General features: G+C 53.0%; 1 protein-coding gene across 8 annotated transcripts in view; it reads right to left on the bottom strand.

The window, feature by feature from the left end:
• The window catches only part of ATP2B4 (ATPase plasma membrane Ca2+ transporting 4), a 107,145-nt gene that overhangs the window by 59,506 nt on the left and 24,372 nt on the right, over window positions 1–23,267 (bottom strand). Inside the window, exon 1 of one of the 8 annotated variants that reach the window (XM_034767298.1) lies at window positions 8,268–8,286. The exons of 6 other annotated variants lie outside the window; for them this stretch is intronic. The gene's annotated coding sequence lies outside the window, so the exon portion shown is untranslated. Of the gene's footprint in view, window positions 1–900; window positions 919–8,267; window positions 8,287–23,267 lie in introns of those variants that run through there. One more of the 8 variants, XM_034767299.1, reaches the window with a different exon arrangement.

A 23,267-nucleotide genomic window follows, 5' to 3' on the forward strand; every position in this document is an offset into this window, starting at 1 on the left:
TATTGGGAGGCAGCAAGGTCTAGGAATAAGCAATGGAGCCAGGAACCCCCAAGTTCTAATCCCACCTATACCCTGTTTTAGAGCAGGATCTTAAAGGGACATGCCCAGTTTAGCATGTCCTTTTTAGTACAGTCCTTTTCAAGCTGGACTGTTAGCTAGCAGAAATGGGTCTATTATTTGTATTACTGGGAAGCATAGGAGCCTTTCATGGTCCACGACCCCATGGCGCTAGGTGCTGTACAAATACAGACCAAGACAGTCTTCACTCCCAGGAGCTTAAAAATCTAAGCTCCGCTGACCTCAACAAAACTATGCTGCTAAATGCTAGTTGAGGATCTGGTCCTTCATCTCTCGATCGCAAAGCGTTTCAAAGTGCATCAGCATCACTGGCCAAACTACCCAGCAGGGAAGATTGAGGGCCCCCAGGATAAGTGACTTGCCAGTTGAGTCAGGGGCAGGAAGAGGACCCAGGTGACACTCTGCTCCATCCACAGCTGTCTGGCCCAAAGCAGAGAGGAAGAGAAATATTTCCATTCATTGGTTTTAAAAACAAAGACTTCCAGTGGAAAACAGCTGTCTCTTACACACCCCTCTGCAGTGCCAGGGACGCCCTGAGAATCTGGCTGTGAAATGGACTATACATAAAACGTGAAAATGACTCCACTGATTTCTCCTGTCTGGAAGGGAGACGCAGCTAAAGACGTAAACAAACATAAATGGGGACAAATAAATTGGAGCTTAAAAGGCCTTTTGTTTTTAAGTTATTGAGTGGTAGTCAGTTAACATGGGTAAAACAACCCCAAACATTTAAATACAGACAGATTTTTAGACTTCATCCCTTTGGCTTCTTTGCCCGACTTTCCCCATCTGTACAAGGATTACTAGCTCTATTAACATTACCTAGAATAGGGCAATGAGGAGGCGAGAAATACTATGACTTATTCAGCAATGAAACCCCACGTGCAGATGACAGCCGAGTTAGAGTCAGCACCAGGTGTATCCTGCATGGAAGGGAGAATTCCAGAGCAAGTCTCCGTGGGAAGCAGGAAGGGGGAGGGAGCCTGAAATATTAAAACTGGGGAGGATTCAAGAGCCCATTCGAGATAGGCAGAGAAATCCACTTCAGTTTCTTCTCCTCCTCATTCAGGAGGAGGAAGTCCTCCTTCCCCCTGGCTCTAGTATTGGTCAGCTAAACGCCACTCACCTGCAACAGTTCTAGGGAAATGCTGGGATGGAACATCATACACCAATTGGATTCCAAACATTTGGGGGCCCCATGCTTTCCCTGCAGTCTCCAAGAGCAGAAGCAGCTGGCAAGGAAGGGATCAGGGGATTGAACGCTTGAGTGTGTCCCCCTCCCCAGATTGCTAGAGGGGGCTTTCTCCACCCACAGTCTAAGAGCACCTGTGCCTTCTTTAGTGCTTGGACTCAGGACTGCAGTCTGCTCAATTTCACTGACCCTGAAAATGCATGCACAGCACGGGCTTATCTCAATTGCCATTTGGGATTTCTTCAGGGTTGCACCTGTCCTGAAGCGGGACTGGGGAGACCAGGAAGCTCACAGCAGCCTACCTACCACAGTCCTTTGACGTACCCGGTTTCTTAAACTGTAAGCTCTGAGGGGCAGGGGCTCTTCTTATGCATTTGTATGGGGCCTTTGGGCATGAATGCAATGCAATTAGATAACACTCTACCTAAGGGGGGGGGGCGCACTAGAAGCACAAGGATGTAGATGGGCAAATTGGGAAGGAGGGATTAGGGTAGGGTATACTGCTAGGCACTGTCCACTGTTGGAATTGTTCACCCCATCCCCTTCCCTTCTCTCTGAACGCAACATGGAAAGTCTCAGTCTCTCTGATGCACCAACTCCCTCCATAAGCAATAGGATGGCAGAGATCCCATGGAACCAACCCCCTGAGGCAAAGACGCACATGATCCAAGCTGCATTCTCAGAAAAAACATCCCGCTAGGCCAGGGAGTGGGGTGTTGTCATGACTCCACCCATCCCCCAGCATAATTCAGCTACTTGCAGGGAAGACAGGGACAGACTGGGCTGTGGAGATTAGCGATAAGGAAACAGGATAAGAGAAGACTCTGGGCTGGTGGCTAAAGTTATGGAATCAGCATGCAATAGAGCAGGAGAGAGAGACTGATCTGGAGAGAAACGCTCTCCTCACTTGGGGCAGAGAACCTGACAGATGCTGTCTGTGTGCCCGCAAATTTAGCCTCTGAAGGGAATTTTAAGAGTTGCTACAGATGTCAGGTATGACATGGGCAGAAGTGTCTTCAAGAAATGCCTTTGTGAGAACAGGGTCACCCTGGGGCATTCCCAGAAACACAGGCAGCATCATGTTAGTGCAGGAGAACCAGGGACAGAGACAGAAAGGGAAGCCAGCCAGCTAAGTTAGTGTCACAAACACCCAGGCTGAGCAAGACACCCAGAGCAGACCCAAGCAGCACATGGGGAAAGTGGGGAGCTGTAGCTACTGTCTGCCAGGAAACCCCTGCTCCTTTCACTGCTACCACACCTCCTCCTGTTTGTTCATCCTCCTTTTGAATCTTTTTATAAGCCAAGGTCCCAATCCCGCACACTGTCCAATGCGGGTGGATCTCAGCGCCCGTGGGGGTCCAGCCAAGCAGAACAGCCTGCGGAATCTAGGCTTTTGACTGTAGATTCTTTGAGGCAGGGATGGGCTTGGTGACCCTGCCTGAACAGTACCCAGAACAGGGCTCTGATCCCTGACCGGGGACTCTAGGTGCTACCATGAATCAGGGACCACAGCCCCACTGTGCTGGGCCCTGGACACACATGGATGACCAACAAATTGCTTGTTTAGGGGAAGGAACTCTAATAGGCCATTACTACTTTTCAGGGTCCCTTTAAAAAAGTAGGCTGACCTCAGGGATATAGAGTCTGCCTCCTCCCAGCCTTAAAACAAGAGACCCCTTAAGGAAGCCTTTGGGGGGAGGATAGATCAGTGGTTTGAGCATTGGCCTGCTAAACCCAGGGTTGTGAGGTCAATCCTTGTGGGGGCCACTTAGGGATCTGGGGCAAAAATCACTACTTGGTCCTGCTAGTGAAGGCAGGGGGCTGGACTTGATGACCTTTCAAGGTCCTTTCCAGTTCTATGAGATAGGTGTATCTCCATATATTATTAACCCCTGCAGTAGGTCATTGGTATGGGACGAGGGGGGCAACTCTAGGTCATGGCTTGGTGCTATAGAAGAAAGCGCATCTGTCCATCCATCTAGTTGCTTTGCCATCCCCCACCCCACACAGGCATGCAGGAGCCTCTCTAGTGGAGCCGTTACTCATCTATCATTTAAGGGCGTTAAAGCTCCCTGCGGGAGGAGGTACGCGATGGCAGATCCAATTAAACAGACCCCTGCTGATTAATAGCGTGTTGGGGTAGGGGGGGATTATTTTTCCTATTTTTTTCCCTTTCATAGCTCTTTTCAGAAGATGTTATTTGCTAAGAGGTTAAGGGAAAGGCAGCTAATTAATCCTGGAATTGCAGAATTCATAATTACCCCTGGAGGAGCCTGCAGAGCACCTATCATTATCTCCCCAGATTCCCTTCCTCCTCCGAACTGGAGTGCCGGGGATTCCTCTCGGCAGGTGGGGGGGGGGGCGGGGGGCGGAGGAGGAGAGAGGCAGAGACAAAAAAAAAAAAAAACCAGACTCCCGGGGGAGGAAAGAGTCCACTTACACTCCCATGGCTCTACTCTGCATTGCTGCCCAGTGGAGTGGAACCGTGGTCCTAGAGGGTAGGGCACCGAACTGGGAGTCAGGAGACCTGGCTCTGCCACAGACCTGCTGGGTGACCTTTGGCAAGTCCTGTTTCTCTCCCCCCCCCCCAAAAAAAAAATCTTGTCAGCTCTACTTTGACTGCAAGCTCTCCAGGACAGGGACGAGGTGCAGGTACCGTGCCTGCAACATTGGGGCCCTGAGCTCAGCCGGGACTCTTCGCTGGGAAGGATGGACCCGGGGCATGCCCAGGAAATATGCTCCCACTGTAGCTGGGATGGATCAAAAGCATTTTCAGTCTCCTTTAAGGACCGCCACCCCCTCATCTGGGAGTCCAGGTGCAAGCTCAGCCTGGGCACGCTTTGACCCATGAGGTCTACAACTTCACACCTCCCCGGTGACACTCTTACATATGCCAAGTTCACCCTAATGGGGGGAGTGGGAAGAACCCCACAGGAGGCTTGCCCCAACCGTGCCGACAGCAAATCAGGGGACGCTAAGGTAACACCCACCTAGCCATGTCATTCCAGGTAACTTACATGTCAAAGGCCCAATCCAGCCAGTCCCCTCTCGGGTGTTAAATATTAAAGCTGGAAAACTACTAAACGTACATGCTCAGGGTGCTCTGTGGAGCCAGACAAAGGGCCCCAGAGCCCCTGCCAGGGACAGAAAGAACTCCATGGGGTGGGGGGACCCTCCTGAATCTCTTCCAGCCCCACCGTGGCCAGGGAGAGGAGGAGGAAAGCCCGAGTAAAGCTCCAACAGCAGCGCTCTAACAAGCATCTAATGACTCCGGCATTATTCAGCCGACCATCCCTAACTCTCCTAATTAGTTTCCAGAGCCTCTAGGCACCGAGGGGGAAGCTGTTCTTTCCTAGGGTCCCTTCCTCGGAAGGGAGAGTGAGGTGGAGAGCGACAATGGGAGGGAAAGGCAGTGGGGAAGACCAGAAGGCGGCTGCAAACAGCCCGAACACTCAGCTGCTGGCAGCCAAGTGCAGAGACGCCACTGCACAAGGCTACATCCTTCCACCTAGTACAGGTCATGCGAAGCAGGGGGTGGACAAGAGGGGCACGGATTCTGTTCCCCAACTGACCCTTCAATAGCCCAAAGGAAGTGGAGAAAGTCCCCAACAGGTGAGTCTTCTTAATTGGTATCAGAGGGCTCCTAGCACATTTGTCCCCCGATTCAGGTAGGATTAGGGGTGGGTCCATCAAGAGGTGGTTCTTCAACCAGTGGTCCCTGAGCAGGACAGGATTGAGACCTGGGAATTCAACTGTCTCAGAGCTCTGGGGGTTGGGTGAGACCCAGAGTCTGGCTTCTGATGAATCCGCCGTCATCATTTTGCAATATCCACACGTGGAGAGCTCTAGAGAAAAGGGAACTATCTCCACCCTCTGCATCAGTGCCACCAGCATGCCTCCCATGACCAGCAATCCCCTCCTTCCTGATATTCCTGCCCTGGGCTTCCTCTATACAGTTCTGCCGACGCACCTCACTCCCGCCCTGCTGCTCCCCTCTGCTACTGGCTTCTTGTGTCTCCCCCTGCACCACCCTGTCCAGCCAGGCCAGTGCCTCTTGGCTCCAGTTCCCTGCTATTCCAGTCCTGGGACACCCGCTGAGCAGAAACAGCCAACGGGGCTGCCTTGTGATGAGCCAGAGTCACCCTGGCCAGTGAATGTAAACAACTCCCTTGAATTCACCAGGGTAAGCAAGCTTTAAATCCAGATCTCCAGGGCTAAGTGCCCTGGGCTGGGGCTAGGAAAGAAGAGAGGGTTGGAGGAGGTGTCCTCCAGATGGGCATCTGTGTAGCAGAGGGGTATGGCAAGTGAAGGCTTCCTGTAGGTCAAGAGAAGACTAGGGAATAAGCCCCAGGAGGCCTATGCTAAAACGCCTCTGCATTAAACTGGCCTTGATACCCTCTGGTGGAGCAGGGTCATAGACTCTGAGCCCATCTCTACAGCTGATCCCGCCCCAGCCCAGCCACATCTGCAAGCGTAGGGGCAGGGATAGGGCAGAAGGGTGGAAACATTTAAAGGCCGGGTAAGCTGGGGAAGGGTGGGTGCTGGCTGGGCAGGCACCCAGTGGATGTAATGCAGGGCTGGCAGCTATGCCACAGCCCCGCTGGCAAGGCTGGGTTTTATGCAGCCCGCTGCAGAGGCATCAAAAATGGGAGATGGAGATTTAAAGCCCAAAGGATCCTTTCAAAGGAGGAGCCTGGGGTCTGCTGACAGGGGAGGCCAGCAGAGCAGCAGGCTCCTTCCTTTCTCCACCTGGGGTGAGGGGAACAGGATTCAGGGGAGGGTGAGATTGGGTCCCCCCTAAAAATCATTGTCATGTACCCCCCCAAATATACATACCCAGCCCCCTCTCCATCTCCACTAAACCCCCTTCCCTTCAGACTCCTGCCCCCAGCCACACCCCAATCACTCCCATCCCATCACCCTTCCCAGCACAGTCACCGTCAGTGTGTAGCCAAGTGAGAAAGGAGAGCGGGAGGGAGGGAGGCAGGGAAGTGTGTACGGAGGGAGTGAGTGTGGGGGAGTGGAACAGAGAGAGAGAGAGAAGCTGGCAGGAGCAGGAGGAGGAGGGAGCGACTGATGAGGAATGATGGAGCTGATGCAGTGCTGCAGACAAACCTGCCCGGAATAATAAACGGCTGCATTACACCTCCAGCATGGCAGAGGGAGAAGACGCTTACTGGCATCAGGGAGACAGGGCGCCTCTCCCAGGGGCGGAAAAGCAAGAGGCAAGCGGGCAGAAGCGCAGCTGATGGCATCTAAGCACCATCTCTCCACTGCAGGGACCAACACAGAATGGCGAGTGGGATCTGGGGCCCAGACCTCTTCCTAGGAATGCAGGGCATTCCCATGTGAGAGAAAGGGGAGGGATAGCTCAGTGGTTTGAGCATTGGCCTGCTAAACCCAGGGTTGTGAGTTCAATCCTTGAGGGGGCCACTTAGGGATCTGGGGCAAAATCAGTACTTGGTCCTGCTAGTGAAGGCAGGGGGCTGGACTTGATGACCTTTCAAGGTCCCTTCCAGTTCTAGGAGATAGGATATCTCCATTAATTTAATTTAAAGGGAAGTTACACCTGGGCAGAAGCAGGTGAGGGTGTGAGGCAGCCAGAGAAGTTAGTCTCTCTAAAACAGTCAGGTCCAATCTAACATCCAGTAAGTACCTGTCAAGGGGGGCATTTTCCCCCTCCCCTCTAGACAGGGCTCTGGGTCCTGCAATCACAGTGCATGGTTTTATTTGCCTCTCTCCACAGCTCCGAGCTCCCCATGCCCCTACTAGGGGCTTCACTCCTCATGAGGACCCATGTCCCCTGGGGGGAGGAGGGGAGAAGGGGAGGTCCTAGCTCCCAGATCTGGGAGGGCAGAGCTCAGTGGCGAGCACTGGCTGGATGATTGGCCTGGGGCTGGACTGAAGCAGCAGCTGCTCAGGCTGGAGAGGTCCAAAGCTGGGCACCTAAAAAGATGGAGGCATCCAAAAGCCACTGACTCCTTTTGATAAAGATGGTCTAAAAACAAAAAAGTTGTTGGCTCCCTGTCCTTGGCTCCAGGTCTGCAGATCCCAGCCCAACTCTGTCCTCTCCTGGGGTCTTTGGAAAGCATTGTACGCAGTATTGTCTCCCGAGACAACGGTCCAGGCCAGCATTTCCTGCATCTCCCCCAGAGTGTCACTTGGGGAGAGGGCTCCTTTGCTCACAGCCAATATTTCAGCCAACATGGCTTACCTGGGATGCTCAGAGGTACTTGAAAGTCCCAAAATGGATTCTGGCCCTGGCTGAGGGAATTACTAGGCCATCTCCTGGAGTTGGCAGTTTCTCTTTGCTCTCAAGGTAGCAAGGTGCTCTTGGGGGCGGGAGAGGGGCAGGAGGGAGTCAGGCACAAGCTGTTGAGCTCTGACCACCCTACCTACTGCCCTTTCACGACTAAGGAGAAAGATGCACAACTTATTTGTCAGGGTGGAGACACCAAGGTCTGGGATCAGCCTGCAGGGCTCAGCGTGTACACACCCACAGCCAGTGGAAGCTGCACATCTGGAAGAGGGTCCCAATTACCTTGGTTTTGCTTTTTTTTCCCCCCCTCCTCCCCAAGTTACCTTGCCTTGACAATCCCAGCTCTCCATGCTGGGAAGGCGCCCTGTTTTGACACAGGCCCACTCCCAGCAACTAGCAGAGAGCGTTCCCATGCTACAGCCTGGAGTGCAGCGTAACCTTCTAGCCAGATTACATAGATAGGGATGATCTTTCCCAGAGACCAAGGGTCTAGAGATCAAGTGCAGTTGATTATTCAGTTCGGCGCTGGACAGGAGTGTGTAGCAGGTAGTATATGAGCTCACTGCCCAGCCATCTCCATGGTTCATCCCCAATGGGGAAGAGGATAGGAATTCAAATTTCCATCGCTATCACCCCCTCTTCCCTAGCCTCCACTCCCTGGCCTCCCCCACTCTGCGTTCCAAGATTAAATAGCATCTCATCAGCTCAGATTCTGAGTCCCTCTGGGTATTTCCCCACCTGTCTGCGGACAGATATCACAGCTGTGATTCGGGATCCAAGGGAGGAAGAATGGGCCTGATCCTGGTGTTAAATGGAGTTTCCCCCACGATGTGCTGCTGGGAGATCAGGATCGAGCTCACTGCTTCGAGGACAGAAGGGCTGGTGAAGCAAGGAAGGATTGTGCCCCACTTAAAATGAACCAGGCTGCTGCCTTCAGAGCCCAATTTCAACCTTCCCTCAAGTTTCTTCTGGGAGTAACAGGTTGGCTTCTGAGTCCTTCTATGAAACCATTTGCTTCTCTTATTCCTATAAGCAAGTTAAAGGATCAAAGTCAGGGAGAAAGACCAGGCCCATGCGGCATTGGGACCCCGTCCCTTCCACTCAGCGAAGCAGCTGCCTGGCACATTTCCATGTGCCCACAGCTGGATTACCGCATGAGCCCACAATAGCCCTGATGTCAGGCCCAGTAGAGGAACTCTGCTCCAGCACCGGAAGCTCCTCACGGTGGATGCCGCCCCCCTCCTCCCCTTTTACTGGAGAGAGTCACCCCAGCCTGCTACGGCAGCAGCTGCTCGTTTTCTCCAGCCCTGGTGACAGGGTGTTATAAACACTGGCTTTGCTGTAGGTTGCTATGGCAAACGCAATGTAAAGCTTTGTCACAGGATGCTATTTATGCCACCAAATGGAAAAAAAAGTGTCCCAGTTTGGGGTTTAAGATTAAAAAAAAAAAAAAATTATCTTTAAAAGCCCAGCTCTTAACATCGCTACAGGACCACAGCCGGGGACAGCGGGGCTCGGCCAAGGACAAAGGGCCCGAGGAGGAGGAAGGAGAAAAGACATCCAAAGCAGGGAAAGATGCTCACAGAGGGACACAAGAGAAAAAAAAAAAAAAAAGCCCATTTAGAGAACAAACCCAACCTGGTGCCCAAAAGCACCCTGGGTAAATGAACCCAGTTTGGGAGGGGCGGGGGGGGGGGGAGAAGAGGCGAGAGATCAGGGCCACTTCATGCAGCGCGGGCTCTACTCACACCTCCTTTAATTAACACTCACCACCGGGTTGGGTCTGAGTGCACGGATGCAGGGCTGACTCACCTCCGCAGAAGTGATTCGGGAAGGGGAGAGGAATAAATACAAAAAAAAAAAAATCCCCAAAAAAGCAAAAGTGACTTTGCGATGCCATGGAGGGAAAGCAGATGTGTTAAGTGCTACCTCTGGGGGGTTATTTGTAGATCAGAGCATACCATGTGGGTGCAGCAGCTCTGACTCCATGTTTAGATGGGCGTAGATGTCAGAGCACAGGGCTGGATTCTCAGCTCCTCTGTTATTGCACTTGAAGCATGGTTGAAGTGGGGCTTCCTGTATTTTGGGGCCCTGTGCTAAATCAGAGAAGCCTCAGGGCTGCTCTAACTTGTACAGAGTCTCATAGACCCCTATGGGCCTGGGGAAGCAGAGAACTCTGGCCACTCCCCAAAACACCTCCTACATCCAGCAGCATGGCTTGGAGCCAGGGAGGCTGTCTGCACTGGGGGGGGGGGACATTTCCACCCACTTTAAGGCCCCTTTACACTGCTAGGATGGCGTAAAGGAGTCCTGGCATAACAGGGAATCAGGCCTATATACTGCAGAGATTTTCCTGCATAAATCTGTGCTCCAATGCAGTCCTGCTGCCTCTGGGAACCACGGCTAGCTGTGAGACAAAAATTCATTCCCTCCACTCTCATGGTGCGCTCTTCCCTATAACGGCAGGCAACCCTGCTGGCAGCTCCCGCATTTACAGTGAGTCACAATAAACGGGGCTGCCCCCCTCCCCCAATTCCTCACCCCCCACCATGCTGTGGCAACCATCTGTTCTCACACACACACACACCGACCACTCCCCAGACAGTTAAGAGGCCAGCAGAGCTCTGACAGATGAAATTAGTTTATAAAGCAGCATAGCGCAGATTAGAGTTTTGGAAAGAAATTTGTCTTGGCAGGATAATGGAGGTTTGTTTGTTTGTTTTTTTTTAAAAGAAAGAAAAGCTGGCCAAGTGGGATAAGCCACTCAAACTGGCCAAGCTGCCTTCCCCCCCGCCCCGCCCAGGCTGTGATGGAGAAGCCCCACTCATCTCCTTCAGGGAAGGCGGCAGGGGAATGATGGGCTCCGTTTTGGGTTATTGCAGGAGAGGAGAATGAGACCTGCTTCTAACCAATGGAGTGGGGACAGGGAAATTCCAGTTTAGTCCATCACTCAAATATCCAGGTGCTTCTCACACGCTAATGAACATATTCTCCCTCCACCCGTGAGGCAGGGCAGGGCTATTCTCCCCATTGTACTCATGGGGAAACTGAGGCACAGAGTGACTTGCCCAAGGTCACCCAGGGAGTCTGGGCAGAGCTGGGACCTGAATGCAAGCCAGTGTCTTAAGCCCCAAACCAGCCTTCCTCTCCTGACAGTGCCCAGCCTATCCGGCCCTGCAGACAGTGAGCAATTTGACACCCGAGGGCATAGATAAGCTGAAGTCGATACAGGCAAGAGCTGATCCATTTCCTCTCAGCCATCACTCACCAGGCCTACTCCCCAGAGACTGAGCAGGGTGTTAGAGGAGCAGATGAAGAGCACAGAACTCAGTGGAGACTTGGGGAAGGAGGTGGCAAGGGAGTCTACCACGCCAGATCCATCCCTGCTTCGCATCAGCGTCTCTAGTTCATCTGGACCTTAAAGTCTTATTTTTGAAGGTGTGGGAGGAGCTGAACATACACCAACACACCCACCCTTCCTTCCCCCACACATCTGAGTGCCCAGATGATGGCACACACCGCAAACTGCCAGCGACACCCCTGGCAACTGACACGCCAAGTGGCTGCCGTCCCACATGGGTCCAGCCTGCGCGTGTGTGAGTGTGAAGGGGGGGGGGAGAGAAGGGGTGAGGTTAACTTCTCCGGGGCAGGCCAGCAAGGCCAATGGCTTTCAGGACCCTGGCCGAGGAGGCTCAGCAGGTTATTTATAACCCATCCAGAGTCACTAATGAGAGGAACAGAGGTGGTGACTCATGGCTACAAACCACAGATTTAGCGGAAGGAGGGGAGGAGTTATTCGGAGCCTGGCTCCCAGGGCACTGGGGTTGCTAAGAAGCGGGGTGGATTGGCTTGGGTATATGGTGGAGATGGGGATATGGGGAAGGGAGCAGTCTACAAATGCTGGGGGCAGGAACTCTCTTTCACCCTTGCTCACAACCAACCAAGAAAGGGACACCTGGTTTGGGACCAAGACAGACATTTAATGCAGCCCATGGAGAATGCAGCAAAAGTCCCCCACTGCCAGCACTTGCTGCTGCCACCACTTAAGGGCACAGGCAGCAGAGAGATTGGGGATCCTGGCACCAGGGGTGGAGACCAGCAACCCCAAACTGAGATGGGGAGGTGGTGGAGAGTAGGAAAAAACAGGAAATGGAGAGACAGGAGGGGGAAGACACTCCCTCCCCCACCCCCAATTACATGTCAGCTTCGCCCCCCACAATAGCCCACCAACTCCTCCTCCCCAGAGCTGGGATCTCCCTCTGCCAGACACCCCTGGGAGTCCGTTTCCTCCCAGCAGCACTGCTTCAGAGCAGCTCGTTTGTGGCAGCGTCTCAGACACCGGGGAGATGTGGAGGAACTTGGCAATCCCCTGTCGCAGGTGCCTCCACCAATGCTGCTGCCAGGAAAGCAAATCCACCCCAGTGTAACAGCTGTGTGTTAGTGTGGAACCCCCTGGGGACCTCCCCCCCACCCACCACTGAGGACAGGCTTGGCTTCCTTGCCCAGGAAAGCACCCTCTCAGCCTTGTGCCTGCTGTGGGGGAGGGCAGCAGCTATGCACATCACTGGTTCTCAGGGGAACAGGCTCCTATCCCAGGACCCTAGGAAACGTGAGGGTTAAAATAAGGGTGAGCCAGGAGAGAACAGCACTTCCTTTCCCTGCTGAGTTCCCAAACAGTCCCCCTCATGCCATGGCTGGGTGACCATCTCCCACATCCGGTTCCTATCTGCATTGACCATTATGGGACCAGCATCCCAGCTCCTATCCTTCTAGAGGGGTGAGCCCATCTGCTATCCCAAAGCCACCTGGCCATTTAGACTGCAACTGGGGTAAAACTAGCTCCCGTGCACCCCCTGCCAATTAATCGAACATCATTTACATAGCACCAGGGATCTCCGAAGACTTCACCAAAGGTAGGTCAGCATCAGCCCTATTTTATAGAAAGGGAAACTGAGGCACAGCAGCAAGGCAACTTGCTCCAGTGCTCAAGGCAGGAACACAATCTCCAGGCCCTGGCTCTAACCACTAGACCCTGGAGTCCTCCCAAGTGCCTTCCTTTGGCTAACTTTTCAGTAGCGTTCGCTGCAAAGGGCACTGCTAGCTGGGCTGGTGTGTTTGTGCAGGCTTCCATGTTTCGGACTTTTCCTGAATGGAAACGGAGCATCTGCTCTTTGTCCCCTTCACACAGGGCCTTGCATCCTCACCCGCCACCAGCAGCGGAGCCCTGGGAAGTTGGAACAAAAGCAACTAGGAAACGGATTGCATTACCATTCCCCAGCTCCCACATGGCGCTGACGCCCACACTCCTCCCTGCCAGCCAGCACCCACTCTGATGAGCTGGGACGCTGGAGCAAGCAGGGAAGAGAACACAGTTATTGGGAGCAGTGCAAAAAGTGCTCTTGCTCTCTACCTTCCAGGTAGTGCAAAACTGGAATAAGCCACACCCTGCTCCGCCCAAGCGCTATCTGCCACCGCCAGCCAGCTGTCCCTCTCCCCCATTTACAGCTCTCCTGCCCCTTGGAGATAGGAGTGAATCGTGTGTCAGTGCCTGAGTTACTGCTCCCACGTGTATGTGCTAGTGCATAGGTCTCCGGAGCAGGGAGGAGTGGTGCTTGTGAACATCAGCTGGGTGTGTACATCAGCATCTACACATCCATTGTGGATTGTGTCCATAAGTACCGGTTGGTTGGGTGTGGGGGTGCTGGGTGCTCAACGCTGAGGGATTCAACACCCCTGTGCATAAGTCACAGATGCAGCACTGCAACCCTCATGTGCACATACGTATGTGCCTGCAGTGTGCATCTGCTGAACACGTGTGTGTCAGTCACATCTGTGTGTTGGTGCACGTGGCCATGCGTGTCTGTGTGCTAGTCAGGGGGTCAACTGCACAGGCACTGGTGTCAGCATCACGTACCTGTTCAGCCAGGTGTCAGTGAGAGTCTGACCAGCTGTAGAACGAGCAGCACCCATTTCCTGGCTACCCTCCTCAAAGCTGGTCTCCCTAGTCTGGGCAGGGACTAAGCTGCAGATAAACCCACCACCACCTCCCACAACTCCAGTACCTGCCCTGGTTCATCACCAAGCCACTTGTCCTCCGTGTCTGCAGCCACAGCTGCTAACCTGACCCTTCTTTGAGGGAAGTTTCCAAGCTGCTCCCAGGTTCATTTCATGGGGCAGGGTTTGCCAGTCTCAGCTTTGCTAGAGGCCACTTATCTCAGGCTACCTTTGGACTGTCCAGATTTGCAAAACTGCCTTCCAGTCCCATCTCTGAAACCATGTGGTGTTCAAAACCTGCTGTCCAGTGCCCTCTTTAGGGCTCAAGTGACAACTTTGGTGGTCTCTGCCTAATCCCCACTGAGGAAAAAAACTTGCCCTGGAGGAAAGCCATTGTGCAGTTTGACACAACTGGCACTCTGCCAGAGGAAGCCAGGGCTCAGAGCAAGAGAAGGGGGGGCTGTAGGGCAGGATGGAGGAGCATTGGGTCCAGCTGTGTGGGGGAGGCATGTGGGAGAGCACGGGGACTATGGGGAACAGCTTGTCTGGATTAGCATCGAATGCTGCAAGTGAGGACTGAAGTGCACGGACAGAACTGCACGCATTAGGGGAGAGGTAAGGGGGCTCAAGACTGGAATAGCAGGGACTTCTGCGGATCTGGACAAGGGGGTATTGGCAGAGCTGAGTGAGGACCCCAGAACAACAGGGCCATTAGGGGTTGAGAAGACTCATTGTGAGAGCTGCATGAAAACTTGCTGTACCTCCTCTGCCCTGACCCTGTTACTCCATCCCTGCACTGCAGTTTAGCCTAGGCTCTGCTACTGCCCCCTGAGACAGGGTGCTGTACCATCCCCAGCACTCTCAGCATGGCAAATGCACCTCAGTCCTCCCCTGGGCCAAACACAGGAGGCTGTGATGAGCTCCCCTCTCCTCTAGCTGGGCAACGTTGACTTCCTGCAGAAGTAAAAACCCCTTCTGAGAACTAATCCACAGATGGACTAGGAACCTGGCCCTGGGCAGAGGACATTGGAACAAAGCAGCATGATGATCAGCAGCCAAACAAAAGCCTGCCCAGACATACCAAGCGTGCACAGGAGGTCAGAGGTGCTGAAGGCTCAAATTCAGGGCCATTACGGAGGCTCTTTAAGTCAGGAGCAGAGGGCAAGACATTGGGAAGGTGAAACAGCACCCCCTTATAGGGACCCCTGGAAACCCAGTCTTGCCAGGCAGCGAAGGTGTGGGAAACTTCTGCCCGGAGGCACCCTCCAGCAATACAGGAAATGCCACCAGCCTGAGCGTTCCTATTTCCTGCAGCAGAAGATTTAGGAAAACGTTCCAGGAGCTGCCAGTCAAGCTTAAAAACCTGTATGACACATTTAAAGAGAGCTTTGGAACAGATTTTTCTGCCATTAACGGTATTTACAGCATCATTGACTCAAGTAGGGAGAGCCACAAGGGTCAGGCTTTGGGAGTGTCCGCACTAGGGAGAAAAGGTGATCTCTTAGTTGTGTTAGCTAACGTGAGTAACAGGAGGTGAAACCCTAGCCAAAACAAGGCAGCTGTGCAGTTTGAGGTGACCACCAGGTTTCCCTGTAATATTTACCTTGACCAGTTCATGCCTGTGACGGCTACAGCTGCCTTGACCTCACTAGGCTCTGAGCACAGGTTAGCTAACAAAGAAAGGAAGCACCCTCTTCCCTTTTAGGAGTGACAAGGTTTTGGACTTTGGCAACAGGGTGGGAGCCACAGTGCTAAGGAAAGACATTGAATGTCTAGGATTGGTGGGAAGTGTGTCTCCAGCCCCTCCACGCCCCGTCACTGGTTCAAACAACCTGAACATCAGCTAGCTGCCAAAACCGGTTTCCCAAATGCAGGGCTAAACCGGTTATTCATCTAAGCTACTTGATCCTCTGACTAACCCTGCCGCTGAGCCCTGGTGAGACTCATACATGGGCAAAAGCCACAGGGCGGCCGAGAAGCAGAACCACTTGGAAGAAGCCTCACTCATGAGTCAGGAATGTGGGAAGCAGTCCGACTGCCAGTACCCCCAGCCTCAGGGGCTTTCCTCTTGGAGGCTGCACCATACAGGAGGCAGGAAAAAAAATCTGAGGAGGGGAAATCTCCAGACGAGCTGTCAAGGGAAACGCTTCCATCTAAGGCCTTGGTATTTCACTCCTGGCGCCTGCAATAAATCACCCAAGTTCCCCTCACAACTCTTTTGTGCTTTACAAGGTAGCGGTGGAGCTGGAAAGTGGGTTAGGGGAGAGCCCTAGATATGTGCAGAGGAGGCTGAGTGCAGGGTTGGCTTTGCAAAGCTAACACCTGGGACTGTCTGGATCAGGGGTCGGCAACCTTTCAGACATGGTGTGCCGAATCTTCATTTATTCACTCCAATTTAAGGTTTCGCAAGCCAGTAATGCATTTTAACGTTTTTTAGGTCTTTCTGTAAGTCTATAATAGGTAACTAAACTATTGTATGTAAAGTAAATAAGATTTTTTAAATGTTTAAGAAACTTCATTTAAAAATTAAAGTGCAGAGCCCCCCAGACTAGTGGCCAGGACCCAGGCAATGTGAGAGCCATTGAAAATCAGCTTGCGTGCCACCTTTGGCATGTGTGCCATAGGTTGCCTACCCCTGGTCTGGATCCAGGCTCCATTTTATCCTAACTCCCCCAAAGAGTTTGATAGGTTTGGTTCAGGTCTGCCACTTTTGGGAGGCCATGTGGCCTAGTGCAGGGTTTCTCAATGACTGGCCTGTGCACTGTTGCCCGTCTGAGATCTCTGACAGTTTAGGAAAGCAGAAAGCTGGCCCCAGTATCAAAAAAGATTGAGCAACACTTGGCTAGTGGGTAACCAACTGATGACTCAGAAAACCAGGATTCCATTCCCACTGGTTTGCTGTGCAACTCGCTTTCCCCTCCTGTGCCTCAGTTTCCCCTCACCTCCACATCTATTTGCATTGCAAGCTCTTCAGGGCAAGGACTCCCAGTGTTTGCACACAGCTGACTGGTGAGGAGCCTGTCTTGCTCAGGGCCCCAAGGTACCACCATCATACAACTAGCGACAAATAGCAACATTAGCCTCCTGCATGAGGTAGTGAAGAAAACCCAAGAGACGAGCACAAAGGGGGATGGACTCTTGCACCAGTCCAAGTGACTGGTATTTGTCACTATGAGATGTCACCTTTGCCTCCACTGACCCAACTTCTGTCCCTAACACAGCACATCTTCTCCCTCTGCTCCCAAGCACCATCATGTAATGTCAGTTCTGCACTGTGAAGGGAAAAGACAGCTCAGACAGATACCATGACATTTCCTTAGGTGCGACCTGTAGTCAAAAGCCAAGCAGGCTGACAGTTCATATAATCCTCCCCCACCTACTCCAGGAAGCGATCTACTCTCACCATTTCATGGGGTGTTGGTGACTGTCAACTCCTCTGGGCTGGGAGCGGTTACATCCATGGCCAGTGTCCGGGAGCAACCACCAATATCAACACTGGAAATGAGCCAAGGGGCCATGTTCAGATTCCACTACCCCCACCAAGTTGCAGGGTATTCAAATCTAGGTGAGGCTCACCCTTCACTGACACGATCCCTGCTGGGCCTGCCCCTTAACAGGCCCTATGCTGCAGCCTTGGGCATGGGGACATGTCTGGGGTAGGCTGAGGAGAGGGCTGTGTCAAAGGTGAGTGGAGAAGCGACAGGAGTGTGATACATGCCGAGTCCACAGAACAGTTGGAGCCCATTACGAAAACTACTGTGAAACAGAATGGTGCCAACACTGAAGGACCCAGGTTCCAACTCCACTGATGCCCTGGGATATTAAATCCACCCCCTAACACATGGGCACAGGGTCATGAGCCAAGGGGACCCAATGCAGCAAACGTGGAAGCAGGGGATGAAGGGATGGGGAAAAGAGAAGGAACCCAGGAGGCTGAAAGCTGGTCAGGGGGAGGGCTCAGGTGAGCTTGACTTCCACTGACCACATACAGAGCCAACGAAACCCAAGCAGCGAGGTTTTCTCCTCATTCCCCCCTACACACAAACCAGCTGGGAGCAGCCCTGTATCATGAGGCGCTGCCCAGCCAGGCAAGAAGACCCACCACCAAAGCAGAAAGCTTCGTCCCAGCAGCCTTTGGAAAAAAAAAAAAACATTGTGAACTGTAGCACTCACCGCCCAAACATCATAACTGCTAGCGCATGAGAGCCAAAGAGGGAAGCAGGCTTCCATTGTCCAAGAGGAGAGAAATGCACAACACAAAAGGAGCAGCTTAGCCGATGTCCAAGTTCCTACAGGTATTTCTACACTACAAGTACTGCAGCAGCACAGTTGCAACACTGCAGGTACAGCGACGGAAGTTTTTCCCATTGCTGTAGTAAATCAACCCCCTTGAGCGGCAGTAGCTGGGTCAACAGAAGAATTCTTCCATTTATCTAGTGGTGCCTACACCAGAGCTTACTTCAGCTTAACTATATCCCCTACGTGACACAGCTGGCTGAGGCCTGGTCCACACTAACCCCCCACTTCGCCCTAAGATACGCCCTAAGATACGTGAAGAACGTAGCTGAAGTCGAAGTACCTGAGTTCGAACTTACCGCGGGTCCAGACGTGGCAGGCAGGCTCCCCCGTCGACTCCGCGTACTCCTCTCGCGGAGCAGGTTCCGGGATCAATTTATCACGTCTAGACAAGACGCGATAAATCGAACCCAGAAGATCGATTGCTTACCGCCAGACCCAGAGGTAAGTATAGACGTACCCTGAGTTTTCAGTGTAGACCAGGCATTCGTGCTGGGTGGGTTAGCTTTCTAAAGTTTGCTAATAAGGCATTGTTTGTCACATCTATGGGATCGGCATTAGATAAATCTTATTTGTTATCCCTTTAATGACTAGGACAAGGCCTCAGACTGAGCAGCAGAGCTGAAATTACAATGCAAGAGGAAAGATCTGGTCTTGCGGTTAAGGGACATGGGTTCTATCCCCAGCTCTGCCGCTGACCTGGGGCAAGTCGCAAAGGAACAAATTCTCAAGCATAGCCTCTGATTGTGGAGACCTCTTTTTTAGGAAATAGATGGGCTCTGCTGTTCAGAGGTACAGCTGGCATTGACTTCAGATAGAATGACGGTTGCTTGGCTGTTCTGGGGGAAAGTGGGGAAAAAACAGCCCCAGACTTAAGGTGTCCCAAGTTGGATCTGTCTGTGACTCAGTTTCTCCATCTGCATAGTGCAGTTCATAACCTACCTTCCAGGAATACTTAATTCACTGGGCTTGGAGATCCTTAGATGGAAGGTGTTAGAAAAAGAGCAAAGTACTCTTAAAGTTCCTGGCTCTCCGCCCTGTGCTTGGGCCATGCACAGAGAGGTCCCCAGGGCATTTCTCATCTTACAGTGAGGGGGAAGACAGAATCCTGTCAAAACACGAAGGCTCCCGCTCCTCACCTCCTCCCAGCAGGATTCCCCTCACAGCAGACTGCAGGAGGTTCTGGGAGTTCCCCCAGCCGTTCCCAGCAGAGCTTCTGCCTGGCTTGCACAGCACAGCACAGCAGTGGCATGGGCAGGCTGATGCACAGAGTCTGGGAGTTTGCCAGAGGAAGCCCCTGCCCCCTTTGAAGCTTGTTGTACAGCGTTCTGTGATGCGAAGTCAGCCAGCAACAGCAGCAACTTGGAGAGGACGTGAGCGAGGACAGCATTAAAAATACATGCAAGAAGTGACAGGCAGGGGACACGACTCCTGTCTCCTCAGCTTGGAATCAAGAACCTCCCATCCCTGCAGCAAGTTTGGCTGGGCCAGGCTAGCTCTTCTCGAGGCAGCTAAAGGTCACAAGGGAGACACTGATACGAAGTTAGCAGTCAGAAACGTAGCCTGCCAAACCGGCAGCTCTGTATGCCCAGCTCTACCCATGTATCTCAATCCTGACCCACGGCACCCTGCTATTCCAGTCCTGGAACTCCCCTCCTTCCCAGTTCTGCTGATGCACCTCAGTCCTGACCCACAGCCTCTCCCCAAACACAGTTCCAGTCTCAGGAGCTACGCATCCAGTCTGCCTCAATCCCCCCCAGCATGGCTCTGTACCTCTGCTGAGCAGGTCTGCCTGGCGTGCACCAGCACCGCAGGGGGAGGTGTGTACAAGCTCAGCCCTGCTTCTTTGGACAAGCAAAGCAATTCCTGGAACCTCCCCAGACCTGCAGGAGACATGAACTCAACTCTGCCTCTGCCCTCCCTTCCATGCATCAGGCCGTTATACAAGAGCTTCCTCATGCAGTCCTGCTAGGAATCCAGGCTCATGAAACCGCCCCCCCCTTCAAGTCTCCAGCAACAGAGTCGCAGCAGCCCCAAATTCTGCACTTCCTTCCTGCCCCCACCACTGTCACAGCAGCTCCTCGCTGCTGGGCACAATTCTTTGGCCATTTTTGCCTTCTCAGACACTCCCCAACCCTGGCCGGCTGGATACGGTCTCTACTGGAGCCCAGCCTACAGATGCAGCAGCTTTAGAAGGCAGCTGCACTTTTTTTTTTTGGGGGGGGGGGGGGAGGAGGAGAAGGCAGCATGCACAAGGAAGGCCTTGAAGCATTCCCTCCCCTTCCACGCCTTGGCAGGGAACCAGACAGTGCTTGTGAAGGAGCTTTGCTATTCAGAGCACTGCACCCAAGCTCAAGAATCCAGCTCCACCCTGCCCCCCCCCCCCGTTCATTGTGAGAGCCGGAGCTGCTGGCATCATGCCCAGCCATTCAGTGCCATATGCCTGCATGTCAGCACCCCCTACACTTGCCTGTCACACACAGGCTCTGCCATATCCATTTGCAGCCCCGGCTGCTTCCCTCATTCCACCCCACAACAGAGCCAGTCAGCACCAAGCCTTTAGGATATCCCTCAAACCAGTGAGAGATTTCCCTACAGATGTTCGGGATATACTGAACTCAGACTATCTCATGCCTGGAAACAAGCCGCAGCGGAGGGCAGAGCTAACACAGTGGGTTTGGAATCACAGGCCTCCCCACATGCTGAGCAAGTTTATGGGCACTAACGAATTCCTTCCTGCAACAACAATGGTTCCCTCATTTAAAAAAAATGGGGAAACTGAGGCAAGGAGCAAGAGAGGCAGCTTGCCAGAGGTCATAGCAGGACAATGGTGGAGCTGAGAACACATAACTGAGAGTAGGGTCACCAATTTTGGTCTGGAGGTTTCAGCACATGAGAACCTTTGAAGGTTAATCTTTAATCCCCGTTGACTCCAGGACAATCCTGGAGGCTTGGCAACCCTAACCTCAGGGGCCCATCAGTCTTATGTCCTATCCAAATAGGTTGCTTCCCTGTGCCAGAAGCCAGGCATAAGAGCCTTCCCCCAGCTCAAAGCAGCTTTCACTGGAAGAAGGGCTGGGAGCTCGACGGACGGCTGGTGTTCTGAGAGTGACTTGACTTCACTTTCGGCTGCTGGGAGATGCGAGATCTCAGCACGGAGATGCTTGAAGCTGACCAGTGGAGAGGGGACAGACACGGGGATCACGAAGGAGAGCAAACAGTAGGATAGAGACATGACACAGACAGATGTGTCTGTAACTGGCCAGCACACATGGGCACAGCTAGGTTATTTTTGGCAGCATGAGTTACACTGGCCCAGGGGATTCCTATCCTGAAGGTCCCCAGGGAGCTTAAAATAGGCCCTGTCACTTCCTCCTAGTGTAGCTGCAAGCAGCTTCCAGGGCTGGGATCAGGAGGGAGCCAGCAGGTCAGGCTCCAGGAGCCGGCAGGGTGGCTGCTGCATGAGGCCCATAGCAAAGACGTGCCATTGGCAGCACGTGCATGGTAGCGTCTCTTGGGCACTGTTGGATGAGAACACAGGCCAATGAAGCTCTTCCCAGAGGCCTCATCTGCACAGTGGCACGCACCAGCTCCCATGTCTAAACTGGCTATTTGGCTACTAATACAGCCACCAGAAGAGGGGGCAGGGTCCCCACACAAAGCTTTTCAGTCTCCTGTTATGCCCCCTCTCCCCCATCATGTCCTCTGCCTGGCTGCACCTCCAAAGAGGGGCTCATGACTGACATTGGAAAGCGTCTCACTGGGATAAGCTAGTTACTGCAGTAATACTGCTCCCTTCCACAGCTGTGGCATGCTTTACTGACAGACTGCCTGTACTGCTCAGTGTTATCATCCCCCTTCAGAAGGGGAAACTGAGGCACAGAGGGGGGAGTGGCTTGTTCAAGGCCACATGGTGAATCAGTGGCATAAAAGAAGCCAAGAGTCTGGACTGTTCCCCATCTACCCACCACTAGAATCCACTCCCTCCTACCGCTGGGAATTGAACTCAGGAGTCCAGACTCCCCAGCCCTCTGCTGAAACCATTGCTTCCTGTTGGATTAAGAACATGTCCCTCTCCTGGCTGCGGCACTGCTTGGCCAGTTGGACTCCCCCCTCCCTGGACTGCCAGGGTCCCATACAGAAGAAGGGACTAGCTTGGGTAGCAAGTGCAACATAGACTCTCCTTACCAGCTGCCTTGCCCTGGAAAGTCAACAGGAACTCTTAGGGCAAGGGAGCCAGGAGACATGGCTGTAGTCCTGACAGGGAGAGAGTTAGGGTGCAGCCCACAGACATCCCCTTTTGTGGGCAAACTAGAAATGGGACCATCCATGTAGGAATAGGGACAGCTCCCTGTGCCAGCTCTTAGTTGAAATGGGCATAAAGCAACACCCCAAATCAGAAGCTGCCCAACACGGGGGTTCTTGAAAGCCAAATCTCACCATGCTCTCCAGAGCTTCAGATGCAGACACCCCCCAAAACAAAGGCAATCAAAATCCAGTTCAAGTTTTTGTGGCAACAAGCCTATCTTTAGCAGTGATCAACTTGGGGTAGGAACTTCCCCTTAAATGGGACTCAAACTAGAAGTTTGGGCATCTCTGCCAAAATAGTTCAGGAAAGGGAAACAAAAAAAGAGGCAATCCCCACCCACTTTCTCTTCCTCCAAACCCCCCTAAATGGTTAAATACAAAGACCGCAGAGTGTAGCTGTAATAGGGGAAAGAAAACCACACTCTCCCAGGGAGAGCAAGCTTGCTGCTAGCCCAGCTTCCCTTCCCAGCATGCCCCGCTCCTGGGAAAGTGTAGGCTGTTTTCCATATATAACTGCAAACTGTTCCATGCAGTAAGAAGTCCAATTAAAGGGAGGGGGGGAGAGAGAGAAGACCAGAAGGCAATATTTGTAAGAAGGAAGAAAGCCTGCAACCCAGGAACCAAACTCAACCCTTGCAGAGCAATGCCTGAGACATCAGGAGATGAGACCCAGCAGTGTGGCGGCTTTGCACACAGTTGATCGGGGTACCAATAAATAAGGGAACAGGGCCACATGGGCCAAGGGAGCAGTGGGGGGGGGGGGGGGGAAATGGGGCTGATTGGAGCCAATTGCTCAGGCTAGTACAACACAGCAGGGGACCATTCACCCCGCTCTTGCACAGTTATTTCTACTGTAGTAAAACAAGGAGACATTCCCAGGGTCCTGAGCTAAAGACTGACCGGCCAGCCCAACGCTGCCTAAATACCTGGATTGGTTTAAAAAGCACAGTGGAACGGAGCTCAAGGGAGTGACATTCCAGTAAGGAGTCACATGTCATCTCAGTGCCTTGCATTGTGCCAACTGCAATCTCAACCACAGCAACGCTATCTGCTTAGCTGGGGGAGACTGAGCGAGAGAGAGGAGCCATCCCTCTAAGGCCTTGTCTAGACTAGGATTTCAGCCATTGGTGTAGCAGCACC

Source organism: Trachemys scripta, chromosome 4 (assembly GCF_013100865.1).
Source record: "Trachemys scripta elegans isolate TJP31775 chromosome 4, CAS_Tse_1.0, whole genome shotgun sequence".
Classification (NCBI taxonomy): domain Eukaryota; kingdom Metazoa; phylum Chordata; order Testudines; family Emydidae; genus Trachemys; species Trachemys scripta.